Source organism: Anas acuta, chromosome 11 (genome assembly GCF_963932015.1).
Source record: "Anas acuta chromosome 11, bAnaAcu1.1, whole genome shotgun sequence".
Classification (NCBI taxonomy): Eukaryota; Metazoa; Chordata; class Aves; order Anseriformes; family Anatidae; genus Anas; species Anas acuta.
In genome coordinates, this window is record NC_088989.1 from 5,260,067 (window position 1) to 5,279,289 (window position 19,223).

Sequence of the window (19,223 nt, forward strand, 5' to 3'; positions counted from 1 at the left end):
AGCTATGTAATTACCCGGCAGTGTCAGAGCCACTTGAGCACGGCACCCATCTGGCCGTGTCATTCAAGCCACTTGTGTCTTGACAGCAAGGCTTCTCAAAACCTCTGAGGACAACACTCGGGGTCTCTCTGGTTACTGCTCATCACATCAAACAGTGACTGCGGGGCGATGCCAGCGTCCTGGCACTTGCCTCTGATTTCAGTTGCACTGCTGCTGGCTAAATGCAAAGATCAAATACTATTTTAAACATGGAGACAAAGTCAACCAGGCTTAGGACAGAGACAACAAACAGCATCCAAATTCTGGGAGATGAAGAAGGGACGAGCAATTTAGCTGCTTGATCTCCACTCAGAGCTCGCTGCCATACCAAACACCTCACTTCCAGCATCCTTCTTGCAAACTACACACACTTTAAAATAAAAGCTCATTCACTACTGCATTGCCAAGGCAGAAACAAGGCGGAACTTCTTGCTGAGGGCAGAAGAGATCGCTCCCAAAGGGCAGCTGTCCCCAAGCCACGTAACACCTTCCAGCAGCAGCAGCTGAACCTCAGGAGGGTGCAGGGACCAGCCAGCCTGGCCCAGATGAACGCACCCTCAGCAGGCAAAGCCAGGCCTGCAGAGTGCCTGCTGGTGAATTTCCTTTCTCTTCATCTTTCCTTTCTCCCCCTACAGGCTCGGGCAGATGGGCTGCACACAACACGAGCAGGACTTGGGCATCCACATGGAAGACAAAAAGCCTTAAAGGTTTGGGGCCAGAACTCAGAGCCTCAAAGTAGACAGCCCAGACCACCCCTGATCCATCTCAAGAGTACTCAGTACCTCTCCTTCACCTTCCCTAAATATAAAAGAAACGAGGACAGATGGCTGTGGGATGCAGCCACCAAGTGCTTCTTAGGAGCAGCTGATGAACAAATCCAGTCACCTGAAGCAGCAGCAGTTGTATTATTGCAATAACAACGAGTGATGCTCCTGCAGCCCGGATAATCACAGGATGTGAGCAACCCCAGAGGTTACAGGGAGACAACTTCATGAGATCAACTGAAACGCTTCGGGGAGGGGGCAGAGGAGAAAAAGAAAACCTTTATCAAACAAATTCCTCATCTGGCCTGCAGGTACTCACATCCAGTGCTGCCCAGCCGGCCACCAAGCTCCCAAATCCTCCTCCTGCATTTTCGTATTTCTCACAGCAGACAGAAACCGAGGAAGAGGAAAGAAAGGACAGCGAGCAAAGCCATTTCTCTATCGGGAAGTCATCAGCTTTTTTACATGACTAAAAGAAAAATACTATAAGGAAACACTTGCTTACTGGTAGCTCAGATCTAAACCACCATTAGGCACACGGCTGTTCCAACAGCAGCACCCCAACAGACGGATCAGCATTAGCACCACGGAGATTTTTCACATGCCGCTGGTTGTATTAAACCAAGACAAAATGCCGCTATTGTGGAACAACCGAGCTTTCATTATAACTAAGAGATGTAACCAAGACATCATTTGATGCTCTTTCATTACAGGCTGCAGAAGCCCAGATCTTCGATGCAAATACAGCATTGCTTAAATTTGATTACCGTGGGGCGGGGTGGGGGACGGCAACAGGAAAGAGTGAGTCATTTACTCAGAGACAAGACAAATCCTGAAGCAATCAAGCCCTCGCTTCCAATTCAGTTGACAAGTTTTCCTTAATTGCACGATGGAACATGGTTAAATGAAGTGACCACATGGGAACACCTCTCTCTTCCAGGACAGGAGCTCAGCAAGGCTTCAACAGCAGCCGTGTCAAGCAGTACAGCCCTCACGTTGAGTTTAGTTATCCCACTGCTAGGCACAGCAGCAAGCAAGCCCTAGTAAACGAGGCACGTGTAAACCATGGTGAGATGTAAGCTACACGCACACATCACGGCTGGTTTGGGCTGTGGCCACAGGGGTAGTCTGATAAAGGATAAAAAGCAAAGTGGCAGAGGTCAGAGCCGCTCCTCACCCCCTCGCAGGATCAAAGCCAGCTTGTGGCCTGCCGCAAACGTGTGCTCGCTCATCCCAGACCGGGCAGTTTGCAAAATCCTGACAGTTTCCTCCCAGTTCACAGAAGGACTACCAGAATTGAGAAAGTAAGAACGAGAAACCCCAAAGGCCATTGGTTTTGTTCTGCTTCAGGAAAGGTCAAAGCCACAAGTGGTGGTTTACAACAAACCTGAATCACGGCCTGCAGAAGGCCGAGTTCACTCCCAGGGCAAGGGACCCATGTAAGGGACCACGACCACTTCTGGGCCCCTTCTGTGGGCAGACAGACAGACAGCAGCTTCCTTCCCCAGTGCCGTACGGAGGAGCAGCAGCCTGTCCTCTGGGTTATTGCTGCAGCTCTCCAGGCCCACGGCTCCAGCACTGGGCGCTGAGCAGTCCCAAGCCACCAAACATCCCTGGTGGCAGTGGCACCGTGCTGCAGTGCCCAGCAAGCTCTGTCTGAGCAGGGGGAAGGGCTGTGGTCCTCGGTATCTGGTGGTAAAGCCTCATTGTCAGCAGCTCACGGGAGAGCTTTGCTTGGTGATGCTAACATCAGATGAAACCACTCCAAAATGTGCTGAGGACACGGCTCTGCTCCAGCCTGCTGCCAACCCGTGCTACCTGAGGGTTAGCAGCTCCCCATCCTGCTTCTGCTTCCACATCAGCAGAGCAGGACCAACGAGGAGGGCGCTTTTAAATTAGCAAACACAGCCACTGTTGTCCAAGCACAAACAACGGGCCCTGTTCTGGAGAAACTGGCAAGAGGCCAACTGGCTGGATGCGTAAACCAAGCAGGGCTCTGCCGAGGGTACGAAGCCTGCCGTAAGGGACACGGCAAGCTGGAGGAGCTCCGGCATCAAGAAACCCCCAGGTCCTCCCCACACTGCTCTCTGCCCCCTGCCAGCACCACCAGGACCACCCTGGACACCTGCAGAAGCTGCTGGGCTCAGGTTCCACGCCAGGAGGCACGATAATGACAGGAGGTAACACGGGGAGAGCTGCTCTCTAATTTGCAGCCTGGGAGATTTGCCTCTGCAGATTTTCCTCAGCCGTACCCAGATGTGAACCGAAACTGGTTAAGTAAGAGCACAGCTCGCCCCGATGAGGCAGAGTTTCTAATGAGGGACTTCCCGAGAAAATAACGCTCGGACTTTCTGAGTAATAATTATTCATAGATGTTATAAATAAACACAGCTCCTAATATTTTTAATTAGATAACTTCTCGGTGGAAACTATGTTCTCCCGAAGTATTTACATTGCAAAAAGAAACCACGCGTTTCTTACAGCGATGGAGGAGGTGCAGAGAGGGGCCTAGGTCAAACTGGACGTGCTGCAGAGCTCTTGTTACAGCTTCCAGACTCTGTCAAAAGTTGGTGAAGGTCAAAAATACTCATTCATGCTACCTGCATGCATTTGAGAGAAATGAATTAAGTGTTCACATGGGTGAAGGTTTTGTGAACCTGCCTTCAGCTACCGGTGCATGTGAAAGCATTGAGCAAGCCAGCTGCTCAGTGGCTCCCTGCTATGAACCCAGACAGCAGCAATAAAATCCAGCACATTCCATTTTGCTCCGTTTCATGGAGCAGCAGTGGATATTTTACCCACTGCTCAGGTAGCAATGCTCTCTCCCGACCTCCAAACAGCTCATTTCTGCACATTCACTCATACATACCCCACACCTCCAGCTGCCACATCACTTGTTTGTGATGCCACAGGACATGGGAACAGCCAACATCAACCTGCATCTCGTACAGACAGCCCGACAGGAGCAGCAAACGTGATTGCCCGTGTCCCAGAGAACTTCTGATGGAAAATGCACGAGGCAAGGGGCATGGGAGGAGGCAGGAGTGTGCCCAGAGACAGCCAGCAGCCCTTCCAACAGATGCCAAGAGTTTTTTTTTTTTTTTTAATAACAATATAAAAAGTCACTCAGGTCCTTCTTACCATTCATTTCTTCCTCCCTTTGAAGGAAGGAGGAATACTCAGCTACACCTTTCCCATACTAAAATCAGCGGTAAATTCATTCTGATGCAAAAAGACCGACAGGCAGAAGCTTTCACCCGTAACAGCTTTGTAGCCAGCAGTCTTCCCTCTGTTCCTCCCCCAGCCCTACTCCACACAACCTTTCCCTTCCTTTTCTACGAGTGGAACAGATTTTGCATAACACTGCTGCAACAAGCCCTGTGGCAGCATCTCAGGAGCATCCCGGCTTCACCTGCCAGCTTGCCCCCTTGCTGAAGTCCTTGAAGGAAAGAACAGAAGAGGTGTAGATGGGAAAGTCGTGCTAGTAAGACTGAGGAGATGCTCTCAAGAGAAATGAGAGCCCAGAGAACTGAAGGGATGGGACAGAAGGAGGCAGTGACAGAAAGCAAGGCGGGCGCAGCGCTAAGGACAGCCACCTGCTGTGCAAGCACCACGCCGGGACTCACCCAGGTCTCGCTCCTCTCCCCAGCTCAGCAGCGGATCAGAGGGAAATGCTGCACATCAGGAAACAGGGGTGGAGCTGGCAGAACATTTCCTGGGCAATCACGGTAGCAATAGGCGGCCTGTTTGTCCACCCAGTGCAAATTGCAGGAACATCAACGCTGCCCAAAACGCAGCAGGTGAGAACACGGAGCTGCTCCATCGGCCCCACGCTGCCGGGCTGCACGAGGGCAGCAGGGACCTGGCCCTGCCATAGCAGAAGCTGGAGCAGGAGGCACCCAGGGAGGATCATCAGGGACTGACACAGCACAGAAACACATCTTGGGTACCACTGAGGCAGCCCGAGGAACGTGGCACCAGCATGCTGCCAGCCCCTCCATTTACAGGGCAGCTCGTTAATAAGGCCATTTTAATAACGATTGTGAGGCTGAGGATCATGAAGCAGTGCTCTGTTGGACAGGTGGATGACAGGCACAGCTTCAGGAGAAGCAGATGTGCTGTAACAGGGGGTGAGTTTGGAAGTCTGACCTCAGAGGTGGGAAGGGGAGAAGGCAAAAGGCAGGGAGCCCTGCAGGGTGAAGGAGCAGGTAGAGGAGGCAAGGGACAGGGTGTGCAGTGGGACTGCTGGGGTCTGAGGGACTGAGGGTGGATGTGACAGGATAAGTGATAAGTTCTCGAGGCTAAGGATATATCTGACGTACCTAATTGCTCTGCAATCAGGAGCCAGTGGCACAAACAGCAAGAAGAGGGACTGAAGACAGAGCAAGGAGGTTAAGTGGGAAACTCACCTTGGCATCAGATCCCATCCAGCTCCTGACGCCTGCTCTACAAACCCCCAGCCAATGTCCCTGTGAGGCTGGACAGCCTGGTGCTTCCCTGCCTCTTCACTTCCTATGCAACAAGAGCCAGATACCCCACTGCCTTCCTTCCCTCATGTACCCGACCAACACCTTCACATCCTGTGCTATTCATCGTTCTCATCCTCTTTTCATCCTCATAGCAGAGCTATTACTTACAACGCTCCTAATCACATTTAATTGGGGTATGTTACAGGCAGGAGATCCATAATCTTCAAAGCATCTTCCAAACAAACTCCGGCAGCAGAGATTTCCCCCTCTGCTCCAGGCATTTGGCAAGAGCACAGCAGCAGGCATTACACCGAGTGGCCTTTGTGTCCCACTCCCTGAGTCACAGCCCTGCGCATCAAAGATGGATTTCACGCCTATCTGGGATGAATGAGCTTTCCTAAATGTTTGTGACATGCTGGGGAAGACAGCAGCAAGGGGAACGTCTGACTCACCGAGGATTTGCTAATCTATAGCTGATCTCCGTAAGTTATTACATTGGTATCGCGTTTCACAAAAACACGCAGATTTTCAACACTTATCTCAGCCCTACAGCACGCAGCGCTCCGTGATTACGGGTTACCGCAGCTACTGCAGGGAGAAAATCACGCACGGGAACCTTCCAGAGGAGCCAAAAATACCAAGTCAGAAATACGAGAAAAGCTGTCCTTAAACAATAATAGTCATTGATTGCGGGCTTGCTCCCAAACTCTTGTTATAAGCCCTACTCTCTTCGACGAGGTAGAAGTGGCAGCACTGGCTCAGCAAACTCAAAACTTACCAGAATTTTATGAATTTTTTTTAAAAACCACCAAAATTGTTCTCAGGTTTCCAGCAGGACCACATTGGCTTCTCCCATCTCATGTATCCCCAGAAGTATTTGGCACCCAGGAGGAGACGACGCCTCTACTAGAGCTGAGCAGATAAACAGCCTTGCTCGGCTGCCTGAATCACCGCTTTAAATTATGCGCAAGAACATGGAAAATCCCAAAGGCTTGCCTTTGCCTCCAATATTCCTGCTCCCCGTTTCAGTGGGGAAGCCCTACAGACCTTCAGGGGCCGGCTCTGCTCCCGGTTACAAGCACAGCAGGCTCCTGGTCCCAGCTCTGATGGGATCGCAGAAGTCCCCAAGCCATTTGGAAGGTTTCAAGCTGAGTTTTCAACCGCTAAAAAGCACAAATCTCAGGAAAACCCTTGGAGGGGAGAGGGTAGGGAGGCAGGCAGGAGGCTGGCCCGACTGTGGCTGGTGATCCCGGCACACCAGAAGTCAGACCAGGAGGAAGAGAACTGCCACTCCAGGTCACACCATGTCCACCAGCCTGCACAAGAGCTACTACCAAGAACATTGAAAGAAATTCCCCAAGCCAAGCAGCAGGGAAGCTCTTCTTCCCACTACTCACAGCGCCAGGACGCATTTTAGGGCCCCAGGCACCGAGATCTCCATCACAGAGCAGCTTCTCTCTTGTTTCAGAGTTATTTTATTCCAGCTCTGCCGAGCCCCCAGCACCAATGCAGCGGCAGTGACTGTACAGGAGAATTACACCACGTGCAATGCATTTTTCCCAGGAATAAAGCAATTCACATCATTCTACCTTTTTTTCCTAACACAGAAATGGCACTTGCAAAAAGCCTCAAGTTTCATTACAAAAATTTAAATATTTTACAGTGCATCTCATATCCAAGGTTTTTTTTTGATTTACAGAAGCTGTCCTATCTCTTGATCACTACCTGAACTCTTCTTATACAAACACTTGAAGAAATTCACACTTCAAAAAAAAGAAGAAAAAAATCCTCTAAGCACTTACGGGTGTGCTGTCTTCATAAGAAAAACACCACAATCTGATAATACAATCTAAGCCATGCACAAAACCCCAAACCCACACCACCAGCACCCTGCAGTGCTGTCCCTGGACGGGTCACTGGGTGAAAGCAGGGGGAAGCAGAGAACCCCACAGCACCACAGCGGGTGCAGAGCCCCCACCTTCCCTGGTCACAGCCACATCTGAGGACACCCCAAGAGGAGGCCATGGCAAACCAAGCTACATGCTGCTACCACACCTCCTCCTCTCATTCACCAGCCCCCTTCAGGCCCCGTAAAAATAGAGGTAAAGTTCCTCACAGGTGCTCACCAGCAGCGAGTTTCCTCTGAAGATGCCCAGGTTGGAGCAGGAGGCGCTGAGCAGCACCGCTCCAACCAAGAGCAGCCAGCAGTTACTCTGCCCAGCAGCTGGTAATGAGCGACTCCATCCTCATTACCTATGGTTAATAACCACAGCTTCACACCCTGTAAAAGTGGTGCTGCTTAGCAAACGAGGAAAGGCAACCTTCAATTAACGCCTCCTTTCTTGTTTCAGGACAGTCTGGGGAGCTTACCGGGAACAAATTCTGCTTAATTCACTTTTGAAAGCATTTTATTTTAGTGGGAAAATTCAGAATTCAGCTTAATTCAAATAAAGTCATGATTGGGCTTCTGGTGCTCTGTGACCTTAGTAAGGAGCCTGCCTGTAGTGCTGGGACATCGCCTCCCTATCCTCCAGGTAAATCCTGCACTGGGAAACAGCTGCAGGAGAGCAGGACCGCTGGGCGTGAGCTGCAAATTGGAAATAAGCAGATTAATCTGTTATTCTCCCTCTTGCCAGCAAGCGTTGCTGTTTACCACGGCAAAGCAAGAATGAAAAAAAAAAAAAAAAAAGAATAAAAAACTCTTGCTAAACTTCCTTATTGTGCTTGCATCCAAATCCTTCTATGCAGAATTCTGATTCATCGCTTGAAACTCCGTGCGGCTTCAGAGCAGCATGCTCCTGATACCCTCTGAACGCTTCCCGATCCGTTTCTGCAAAAAAAAAAACTGAGCATGCAGACGATCTTCTGCAGTGCAGATAAGCACATTGCAAATGCCCGAGGAGAAAATTTGTGTGGGGAGATAACTGCAGAAACTATTCTTAGTAGCGCAGCTCTGCATCTGTTAAAGTAACTCTGCTGGCACCGCGCTGAGAATTCATCTTCACTAACACGTGCTCTGTGTTGTGAAAAAGCGACTATTTTAAATTCTGGTTTATGTAACCTGAAACAGCTCCGAGAGCTCAGGCAGGTACTTTCAGTGCGTTTTGTATTGACTTGACTGCCTCCCCAGCTCGAGGTACGAGCACAGCCCCACAAAGACCAGGCTGCCCCCATACAGCAGGAGCAGAGCCTGGAGCAGTGCTCCCCAGCACGGGGCCCAGAAGCAACATCCCACCTTGTGTGGGGGCACCCAAACCTGAAAGAAGCACAGCAGGAGGCACAGCCGTGCCCGATCCCCCCCAGAAACAGGCTGCACAGCCACAGGTTGATGGCTGGAGACCACAGCCTTAAAGAATATTTTTTTGCTGGCTCAAACACTGTCACTTACTATTGGGAGCTGCAGTTTAATGAAACGTTTAAGCTGTCCTTACTCTTCAATATAAGATAGAGTTCCATGTTCTGCTCCCTCTTGCAGGCAACACCAGACTCGCATAAGAGCAGCAAAACCTTTCTGCAGATACCTGCAGAGGAAAGTAATGCAGTGCAAGGCTCACATATGGGGCACTGAATGAGATGGGAAACTTGGTCTCAATTTCCTAAGCTACAGAGTGAAACTCTAGAGCCTCACTTCCATCTTTTAGTAGACAGTGTTATTGTTTAGCTTCACTACTTCTTTTAACTGCATTATTTCAACCTGAAAAAACAACTTTTGGTAGGGTAGAAAGCTGATTACCGACTCCCTCCCTCCCCATTCTAACATCAGCAGGTTTTTGAAGGAGTTTTATTTTTGTGAACTATGCCAAGCTGGGCAGCAGCTCTGTCTGATGCATCTCCAGTGCCTCCCAAGCCAGCCACGGTGGCCCAGAGCACTCTTCCTAACCTAACTTTCCTATGGCTGTGCCTCCATTGCACTGTGCAAAACTGGACCCCTGGCTGTAGTTAGAAATAATTGCTGCAAACAAAGTGTTGGCAGATGGAACAAGAACAATCACGCAGCACTAAGCTGAGACCTAGTGAGAAAAGGGACCGGCAAACAGAGCAAACCACCTCTGAATCTGTAGCTAAAGCTCTGAGCAGCTGAAAGCAGCACAGCTTTCTGACACCAGCTGAAGACCAGCACTCCCAGGGCTTCCTACAGCACTTCATTTGTAAGTGACCACATGCAAGCGTTATCACACCTGGGAATAATTGCAACCTTTACTTGTTGTGCAACTGCAGAGAGCTGTCAAAGCCTCAGATTTTGAGGAAAGAAAAAAAAAAAAAAACTGCAAGTTACAGGGCCTGGCTACAGCACAACAGTTTCCCAGTCAGTTGAACAGCCAGGACAGCTCCAGCCTCCGACACTCACAACTGGTTTACGCACACTCTCATCCTTCTGCTTCCCACAAGTCATGTTCTGGTACTCGTTTTTTGAAGACATTTCCCCTCTTTAACATTTTTTTTTTTTTTAAGTCTCTGTTTAAAAGCTGATGGTCCGCACGGGGCCATGCAGTAGTCATGAAGTCCTTTTCCTGCTAAGCCATCTTCGCAGCACCAGTCCGAAATACCCTTCAGTAACCCGTACATGTCAACAAGCTTTGTTACAGCCCAGAATGTTTGTTATAACAGTTATTTCACAAGCCTCTGGTGGGACTGTAAATTCTGGCAGTGTCAAATACATTTCCTTTTATTACAAAACCCGTTTTGAAGCCATCAGAAAGCTCATTTGTTAACTAACACTTCTATATTTAGATTACTTGGATTACAGATTTATTTTTTCTCCCTGACACTGCAGAAATGGAAAAAAAGAATAGGCAGGAGCATTACCACAGGCTCCCAGGCAATTTTTCAAATAATGGAAAAGGTTTAAGTCCCTGGAGAACTGGCCTGTTCCTCTGGATTTAAAGCAAAGTCCTGAACCACGACTTCCAGCTAAAACACTGCTCCTTACCTCGCCCCCCATCACATGGGAGAGCTGCCACTTGCCAAGCTTACCTGGGACTGGGACTTACCATCAGCTTCAGGTCCCAAAGGGTCAAGGTGTTGCAGGGGCAGGGGCTGGAAATCAAAGGTGCTAAAAACCCACAAACACCTCTCCAGTAAAGCACTGCCTAGCAGAGCCAGACCAGGCTTCATTATGCATTCTGAGTACACCCACGGCTGGTTCATTACAGTAATACCACAGTGGATCTGAACTTTCATTTTCAGAGAGAAGCTTAAACAAATGGGACATCATTTGTTTATTTTTCTGTTTGTCCAGCTGTCCTACTCCTAAGCTGTCAACAGAGTTTAAGCTCTTGCAGCCTGAGCAGGACACACACACACAGGGTGCTAACAGTGAAGCCACTGCATACGTGGCGAGGAGAGGACCACTCACCTTCTGACTCCCTCTTCTTCCCTGCTGAAAGCAAAACCACCACCTGCTCACCCCTCAGCCAAACCGAGAAGAGCAGAAGGTGCTTACAAAACACCTTCTCCCCCCCCAGAGCAGCCTTTTAGCAGTGCCGGGCTAAGCCGCTTTAACACGAATGCTCAAGTACATAATAAAATGGGCTCCGAGTCAAAGCACAGCCAACAGCTGATGAAGCAGAGATTTCAGTTACAAACAATACCTGTAGAGACCAAAGAAGCCTGCTGTATATGCAAAGGGGAACAGGGCCTGGCCTGACAGCGATCCCAATAAACATGACTGACAGGCTAATGACTGACTCCCCATGTAAAGCACGGCATCGTGCAGCTCTGCCGGGCACTCAGAGCCTCTGACTCCTTTGATTGAGCTCTGTCATCTCAGATGAGCCTTCCTCAGCTCTGGACTAACTGGCTCATTTGTCTACTCGGATAAATGATAGCCAAGCTTTTGATTTCTTGACTAAAACCTGCTCTGCAGCTGGAACTGATCTCAAGGCCTACCCAAACAGCTTGGTACAGATAAACCGGGGGAGGATTGCATATTAGTTCCCAGCTCTGTGGGTACTTTTTTTTTTTGGTGGTGGGGGGGCATTGTTCCAATAGTTTCTTAAAATTATGGCAGCAGAACAGAATGTGAAGCTGGGTGGCATGTAGCTGCCAACACGTCAAGCGTTCACAATGATTCATTAGCCCAGGCTTTGATGAGTAGTGCCTGGGCTTGAAATGACTCGAGAATGAAGGAACGAGGCACCAAACCTGCCAGAGCTCAGCTGATGGGTACCCACAGTCCAGGTGCTGCAATATGTAGACAAATGGCCCACCATCAGCTGCCCATCTCCAATGGGATGGGCACGAGCCTTCTTCCTGCCTCTGCTTGGCTCCCTGGGTATCCAGTCCTTGGCAAGAGGATGTGGCAGCCCTGCTCCAGTCCCTTCGGTGTCTGTTTTGTCCCTGAAGCTGCCCGACCCTTTCTGATCCTCTTAATGCCATCTAGAACAAACAGATCCAGAAGTCAGCTGGTTGCTTAAATTCACTTCTTTCCACTAACCTGTATAATTAAGTTACACATATTTAATTTTATTTTAACACAGGCAAGTATCTGGCCAAATGATGGAGAGGTTTTTTGCATCCTGAAGTCTCAAATGAACTGCTGGGGGACAGAACAAACTCAGTGAACAGCCATGGGCTGAGTACAACTCGAATGTTTCAGGGTTTGCACTCAATCACAGTTTAACTTCTGTCTGTGCTTTTTTCCAAGTGAAAACATTCCCATAATTTCACATACTTGAATTCTAACCTATTTGTCTGTTTTTCCTATTAAACCTTTTTCCAGGCTTCCATCCTCCCTTTAGTCAGAGGCCTTTTAGAAGTTTTTCTCAGATATGAAGTATAATTTAGTCTGTTACAGCTATTTCCAGATGGTCTCTAATGAGATGAATTTATTCACTTGCCATGAGCTTTCCAGTAGGGAAGAAATAAATGGAAGCAAGAGGAGATTCCTAAAGCAAGAAGCTCAGGAAGTATGCTCCTTCATTTCTTCTAATGAAATAGATAATTGGACCTAATTCACAGATACCAAGCACTCCCAGTGACTTCACCCTTGTCTCTAACCCAAGCAGCTTTTTCATGGAAAGAGGGCCACGCCACCAGCAGGTATTCAGACTGCTGGCACACCTCGCTGCAACCTGCTGCCCGAAAACCCAGGCATTAACATATGCAGGGCTTGGAGCAGGCAGCGCTGTTTTTATGACACATCATCTTTTCTGAGTTATCATTTTCCCTGCATCGCAAGGTATTTGGCAGAACAGCCAGAAGCCTGACTTAGGCAGAAGAATTACAGAAGAGAGCTCAGCCTTGCTATCAGCGTGACCTTTTCCTCTGCAGAACCCTCTCCCTGGTGTGTGGCACGGCACAAACAACTGATGCGATTCCTTTGGAGCCTCTCCTCTTCTTTGGAAGGAGCTCCCTTAAGGCACCACCAGGCAGTCTGTGCGTGGGGACAGCCTGGAAGGTCAGGAGGCAGATCTCCAGGTTCGTGGCTATGACCAGAAGCCCCACTAAAGCCACTATTTTCCTGTTTTCGTTACGGCAGGTTTCTGTCACTTCTCCAAACGCGCTGCTCCCTCGTCGTGTCACATCTTAGCTGAGGCTCTGCATCTGTCCTCAGCTCTGCTGCCATCAATCTCTGGGCCACAGCGAATTGCCACCGACTGCCCAGCGAGACGGGGCCGGGATCCAGAACCACAGGCTCCTGAAACTTGAGAAGAAATGTTGCAAGCCAGTCGCTGGCTTCAGCAAAGCCAGGAGGATTTAATTCACAGCTTTTGTTAATCTGAAGAGGTCTGGGCAGCATCGGAGATCTGTCTGCAGGCTTTTTATACACGATGTTGGATGCAGGAAGTAAACAGGGAGGGATCTGCAGTGCACAGGGGTCAGACCCTTGCAACCCCCCCCCCCCCCAGGAGCACCACTTCACCACGGAGGACCTCCTGGAGCAGCCTCCTCTCCTGGGAGTGGGACTCAGAGGTGGAAACCACATGATCCAAATGGACTGGGAGCAACTTTAAACGTAAAGGCTGCTGAGAAAGAGATCTAGGAATTGGAGATCTAGGAACTGGAGAGGTAGAAAGGCAGCTGTCAGGTACCTGCACAGGATGCTGACGGGTGGTTTGACAGGAGCAAGGCAGCCGGTGAGCTAGGGTCCTTCCTGTCGCCCTGGCATTATGGCCTCAACGTTTCCTCCTGCAGTCAGCTCTTTCTCATGCCTTATTCTGTGCAGATGTGCTGCAAAGAAGCCCACCTCCTCGCTCCGTGCTCCCATTGCACCCAGGCAGCAGCACCCGATGTTGGGCCCTGCGTAGGGCTCCCAAGTGTTACAGGGGGATAAATCACAACATGCAAAACAAAGCTGTTTATAGAGGACTTTGTTGTTGGAGCTTCCCAGATACACTGCTGGAAAAAGAACATCACATTGCATAATAATTTCCCTGACGTGTGCCAACTACAGAAGAATCTTCTTGAACCAGGGCAGCCCTGAAGTACCCCGTACCGAAGCCCGGGGTATACATACAAAGCTACTGGGGAGAAACAAGGTTTATATCCTGATTAATTGTTCTGGATGAAAATATGGGCTCTGACATAATGTAACAGCTATTTTGGCACAACTTTTGAGGAGCATGAGTAAGCAGCCTCTCCTAATTGATGTGCAGATCCTGGAGTGGGTAGTAACTGCATAATAGCTTCATGTTGTCTTCTGAAAGCTAACACAGATGTGAACCCTGTTAAACTAGTCCGCAGTCACCAGCACTGGCTACACGCTGAGACAATTTAATCCTGTTGCATCCATTACCTACATCTGCTGCCTCCCATGGAAAATGAAACTGTCCCCTATGGAAAATTAATTAACACAGGATGGCTCGGCCATTACAGCTGCAATCAATGCAAGGGATTCCGGGTCTGGATGGTGGCAGGAGGACAAAAACACCTTGGTTTACCAGGAGGACAAAAACACCTTGGTTTACCAGCAGCTGAGCAGCGAGAGCAGCCACGTGTTGCTGTCAGATCACAGCAAACGTGTGCTGAGACACCTTAGCTTAGCCTGTGGTTAAAGATGTTTGTGTTAACATGCATTACATCATATTTGCCATGAAGCAGGACTTTGCACATAGATAACTAGTGCAGTATAGCTGACATCAGTAAATTATTACACGGAATTAACTAAGCTATGCATGAGCTGTAAGATGATTAGCTCGGTGAATCAGTGTATTTGGGATGCGATTCCTAAAGAACAAGCACAAAGCTCGAGAGGAAAGCCCTGTCAGGTTACGAGAGTGCTGGCATTACTCCTCAAGAGATTCAGTACATTAAAAATCAATCATAAAAAGTCAAACTGAACTCGTTCCTTTCACTGAACATAAGCACGACACACGCCACGCTTCCTACTGGAACACTGGTTTCAAGACAGCGAAGTTCAGCCGCATACAACCCAGCCACAGGCCAGCCACCATACCATCACAAATCCCTCTTGCCTTGTTTTTTATAGGATCAGCAGTATGATTTACGTCCCACCTAACTCAAGATAACCGCAGGCTGCTGTGGAGGAGGAGCCCTACGCTCCCATGCTCTTCGTCCTCAGCCCTCTGGGTTGGGTCTTCCCACTGTGACCACAGCACAAGTCAGTGCTCTAGGCTGAAGGGATTTCATTTTTCTTTATAGCTTGTAGGGACCTTTCCCAGTGAATCAGGGAAAGGTGCTGTAACTGGTAACTCCTTCAGCAGGGCAGGAGCAGGACCGTGCCTCGAGGCAGCCGCCGCAGGACATTAGGTGCAGCCCCAACCACACCCGTGGTGCACAGTCCTGCTGGCGGTCAGGAGATGAACTTTTACCCCAAATTACTGCTTGGAAGTAAAGAAGGTAAATAACAGATAACAAGATGTTGTTTTTTTCCTCTCCTTAAATCACTCAAATGTTAGAAAAGACAGCTCCTGTGCTATACAGGAGCTGGCTGGGGGAACACTGAGCCTCCAGCATCTCTACCTCTGAAATCCAGAGCACACAACAGCAAAGACTACAGGACTACAAACCTGTGGACAGTATTGCTTTGCAAATGCCTTTGTGTCCATGTTCTGAACTGGCACTCTCACGTAGCCCGATACCCAGTTTAAAAAAGATGCCCAAGCAGCACTTTGTGCACACAGTGTTCACGAGGAGCAGGGAAAACCAAACCTGCCTCTGACCCCTGCGGCCACCCAAAACCTCTGGGCAGCAGGAACGAGTGCAGTTTCCCAGGGTATTTGGAGCCTGTACCTTCTATTGAGAGGCACCTGAAGCAGCAGCACCCATCAGGAAAGCTCTGCACGAGGCCGTTTTGCTCCATTGTGTGTTAGGGCTGCAGCCTGAGCACGGTGCTGGCAGCAGCAGCCGCCTGCTGTCAGTGCCTGCCCTCCCAGCTTCTCTCCACCGCATCCCACATACGTGCCAATAGCATGATGGAAGTGCTGGGGCCCAAGAAAACGAGTCAGCCTGGACAAATCAAGATGTTATCAGCGCAGTCCTGGAAAGCACAGGGCCGTGGGACTTACCGCACATCCAGCAGAGCACGGGCCAGCTCTCGCTCTGACACTTTCTGGGGAAAATTCAAACTGCCTGCCTTGGAGAGAAGCAGCAGCACGCAGCTCTCCTCCGACGGTGGGGCTACTTAACAGCCCTTAGCCAGAAGAGTTGGGTGCATGCAACAAGAGAAATCCCAACCCCATTACTAAATGCCCATTTAATTCAGAGCCTTCCCCAACTACCCAAACGCAGAGGTGAAGCAGCACCTTCAAGACACTTCTCACTGAGACCTCGGCATCTTGCACAGCCCCCTCTCAACTGCACATAATCCAATTTCTGCACTATCCTGTTTCAATTTCTCGTTACTGAACGTCTTTCATGTTTTAATTCACATGACATGAGATTTGCTGCACCGAACGAGCACCTTTTGAACTCCCGAATAAAATGGAGGTTAATTACTAAACCAGATTTTTAAGCGAGAGCAAAACTCTATTAACGCCTAGAGCGATGCGAGAGCTGACAGCTTAATTGAAGCGCAGCCCCGCAGAGTTAAACTGCCCCAGCAGCTCCACTCCACCAGCAGCTCTCGTGGTGGAAACAGCCTCCCGGGATCCCACGCTGCCCCAGATCCCACTGGTTTACCTGACTTGCTCTGCCTGCCAGGGGTTTTCACCAGCAGGTCCCCGAGCCACCCGCAGGAGCAGAGCGAGGCCTGGAGGAACTGCAGAAACCCCAGGAGCGTGTGGCCACAGGAATGGTGCACTCGTGCCTACGCATTAATGCAGCCAGGCATTCCCCAGCACTCAGCCTTGCCGCAGCCGTGTCGCTGCCTCCTGACACTTCAGACAGCCGAGCCCAGGTCCCACCAGCCCTGTTTGCTCCCAGACCCCGCAGCAAAACACTGCGGTGGGGCTCGGGGCTGGCCTCGTGAGCAGGCGCCCCAAGCTCTGCCGTGCCGCCTCTCAGCTGCCTCGTGCCCAGCACCAGGGCAGGCCCACGGGAGCCGCGGGGCAAAACGAGCTCTGGCTGCACAGCTGGAGGCAAAAACCTGCCTACACACGGCATTAATGTCCTGCCTGAGGCTGCCTACAGCTAAGCCTCACAGCACCCCTGGGAGCGCAGGTATCACTGCGTTCTGTCTACCACACGAAGCCACCCTCGTTCACACGAGAAAAGGCCAAAACAGCCACAGAAACACCAACATCTCCTCTATAAACTCAACATAAGAAGGATGGGTGCCTGCACTGGGCCTCAGGTTTCCCTGGAGCTTCTGGTGGCACAAGGGCACCGAGCCTCTCCCCCAGAAAGCACCGCCCAGGGAAAACACCCGTAACTTTCTGCCCATTTCTCAATAGTTTCTGGAAACGCAGAAGGAACAAAAACCAGAGCAGTAAACATGGTTTATTTTCCATGCTTGATGTTCTGCCATTGCTAGTCCACTGCAGTTACCAAAACATGTCAGAGCTTGACAACGGGGAGGAAGGAGCAGTGCCCCGAAGAGCACCCAGAGGAGGCTGTGCCGCCGGCTCCCGCTCACTGCCACGTCTAACACCAGCACACCGAGCAGGACTGCGGTGGCACGGCACAGCACCGGGCTCTTACTTGCTGTTGGCAGCCTCCTGAAAGACTTGCACTCCACTGCTGCACTTCTTGTACCCTGGAAGGCACCTCTGAAGTACTCCAATACACTTTTCTTTTCCAGTGAAGGACATATTCTCTAGTATCTCCAGCTTGGTGGTCCTTGGAGCTGCCAAAAACAATTCATGAGCACTGAAACACAGCCCTAGAAACCTGCACGATGCATCCAGTGCAGGAGCAGTGCTGAGTAAAGCTCAGGTACCCAATTCCACGTGGGATTTGCCAAGTGCCAAGCACAGAAGCAGTTACAAAGAGGCCCCGAGTGTGCAGCACACTGGGAACAGATTCTAGATTTATCTCCTCGGCGTGAAATGGCCGAAGTTCACATTTACTGTTTTCCCAGCAATTTTGACTTCAGCGTATGAATTCACAACAGACAAGTCAGTGCTGGCGCATCAAAGAACTGGAATATTTTAGTCAACAGCCCCGTGGAATTATTACACATGCTAAGCAGCTCCGATAACATCGCCGGTGGTGAACGTTTGTCAGATGCTTTGCAGCACGCCACCCAGGCACCGTGCAGCACCCCGCATCTCTGCATCAAAGCTGAAACACTCACTAAATGGAGCACCACGTCGTAGGGGGCTTTGCAGCTTGGCCACAAGGAAGAACAACAGAGGGAAATCTGGTCTGTGTCAAACAAGGTTGAATTGAAGCAGGGAAGAAAGCCTGGCAGCCTTCAAGGCGAGGCAGACAAGGGCGATGAGGTCTCAATGATTGTGTACAGCCACTGGGGAAAAAAGTGTGAGGACTCCTGGAAATAAGCCTGCTGTAAATTTTCAGAACCCTTCCACTAGGCCCGATACGAGATTCACAGTGGATAGCTCTGATGCAGAAAGCCCCAGCCAGACACAGCTCCTTCGCCAGAGCTGCACAAGAACTCGCTGTCACCACAGCGAATGTGCAGGGAACCCTTTTAATGGCTTAGGCACGTGGAAACCTGACTACTTCGCTCTCAAATGCCTACAGTTTTCCAGTGCTGAGAACATCACCTCTTTCCTTCATCTCACTCAAAGTAAAATACAATAAGATGAGCCAACAGCATCAGGACATCAGGAACTAAACAGGCGGTTAACACTTGGGGAAAGAAGTCCCACTGATAGTGCTCTTCCCGTGTTAAGGAGCCTGCACCGAAGTTTAGACAGCTCTGTATCACTTGTCAAAGTCAATGCATTTACCTTTTCCTTGTGGGATTTTATTTTTTTAACCTTCTCTTTCCTAAGTAGTGTTTCACTGGAAGTGTAATGTATTAAAGTCTGTGTCAGGCTGCGATGCACACCAGATTTAACAGCCTGCCATGTGCTGAACACTCTTCTTCCAGTCCACCAGCGTGTTTAAGCCATTTGGTGAAACTTCAGCACAAAGCCTTCAGCAGCACAGCTCTCACTCCTAGGGTTTGCTGGGTCAGGGACGGAGCACTGCCCGCTGCTGTCACCACCGGGCTGCAACAGGCTTAAACCCACACGTGCAGGACTGACTGCCTCGTGTAGGATTCTGAAATCAAGAATACATTGAAGTGTTTTGCTGAACTGCAGTGTATTCAAGGAAAGACTTGAAGCATAGGTTTTAGCATGTGTTTAAGTAATTTCTCCTTCAAAGAAGTGCAGACACCAGCCCTGAATGCCTTCCTTAACTTGCAACACCCACCGCACAGAGGATTCGAAGCGCACAAGAGAAAAAAAAGCTTACAGTGGGCATTTGCTCAGGGAGAATGCTTTTGAGAGAGACTGTACATCACTTAATGTTTTGTTTACTTTTAAGATTCCAAACAAGCTCAAATTGCTTCAAAAATTCCAGGTCATAAACCATCACTTACTGAACTCCCTGAATTTTAACTCAAATTCTCATCTTAATCAAACAAGACGGCAAGAAA

The 19,223-nt window shown here is 49.7% G+C and overlaps 1 protein-coding gene across 4 annotated transcripts in view; it reads right to left on the minus strand.

Moving 5' to 3' along the window:
• The window catches only part of MITF (melanocyte inducing transcription factor), a 97,618-nt gene that overhangs the window by 66,831 nt on the left and 11,564 nt on the right, over window positions 1–19,223 (minus strand). The gene's annotated exons all lie outside the window — the stretch shown is intronic.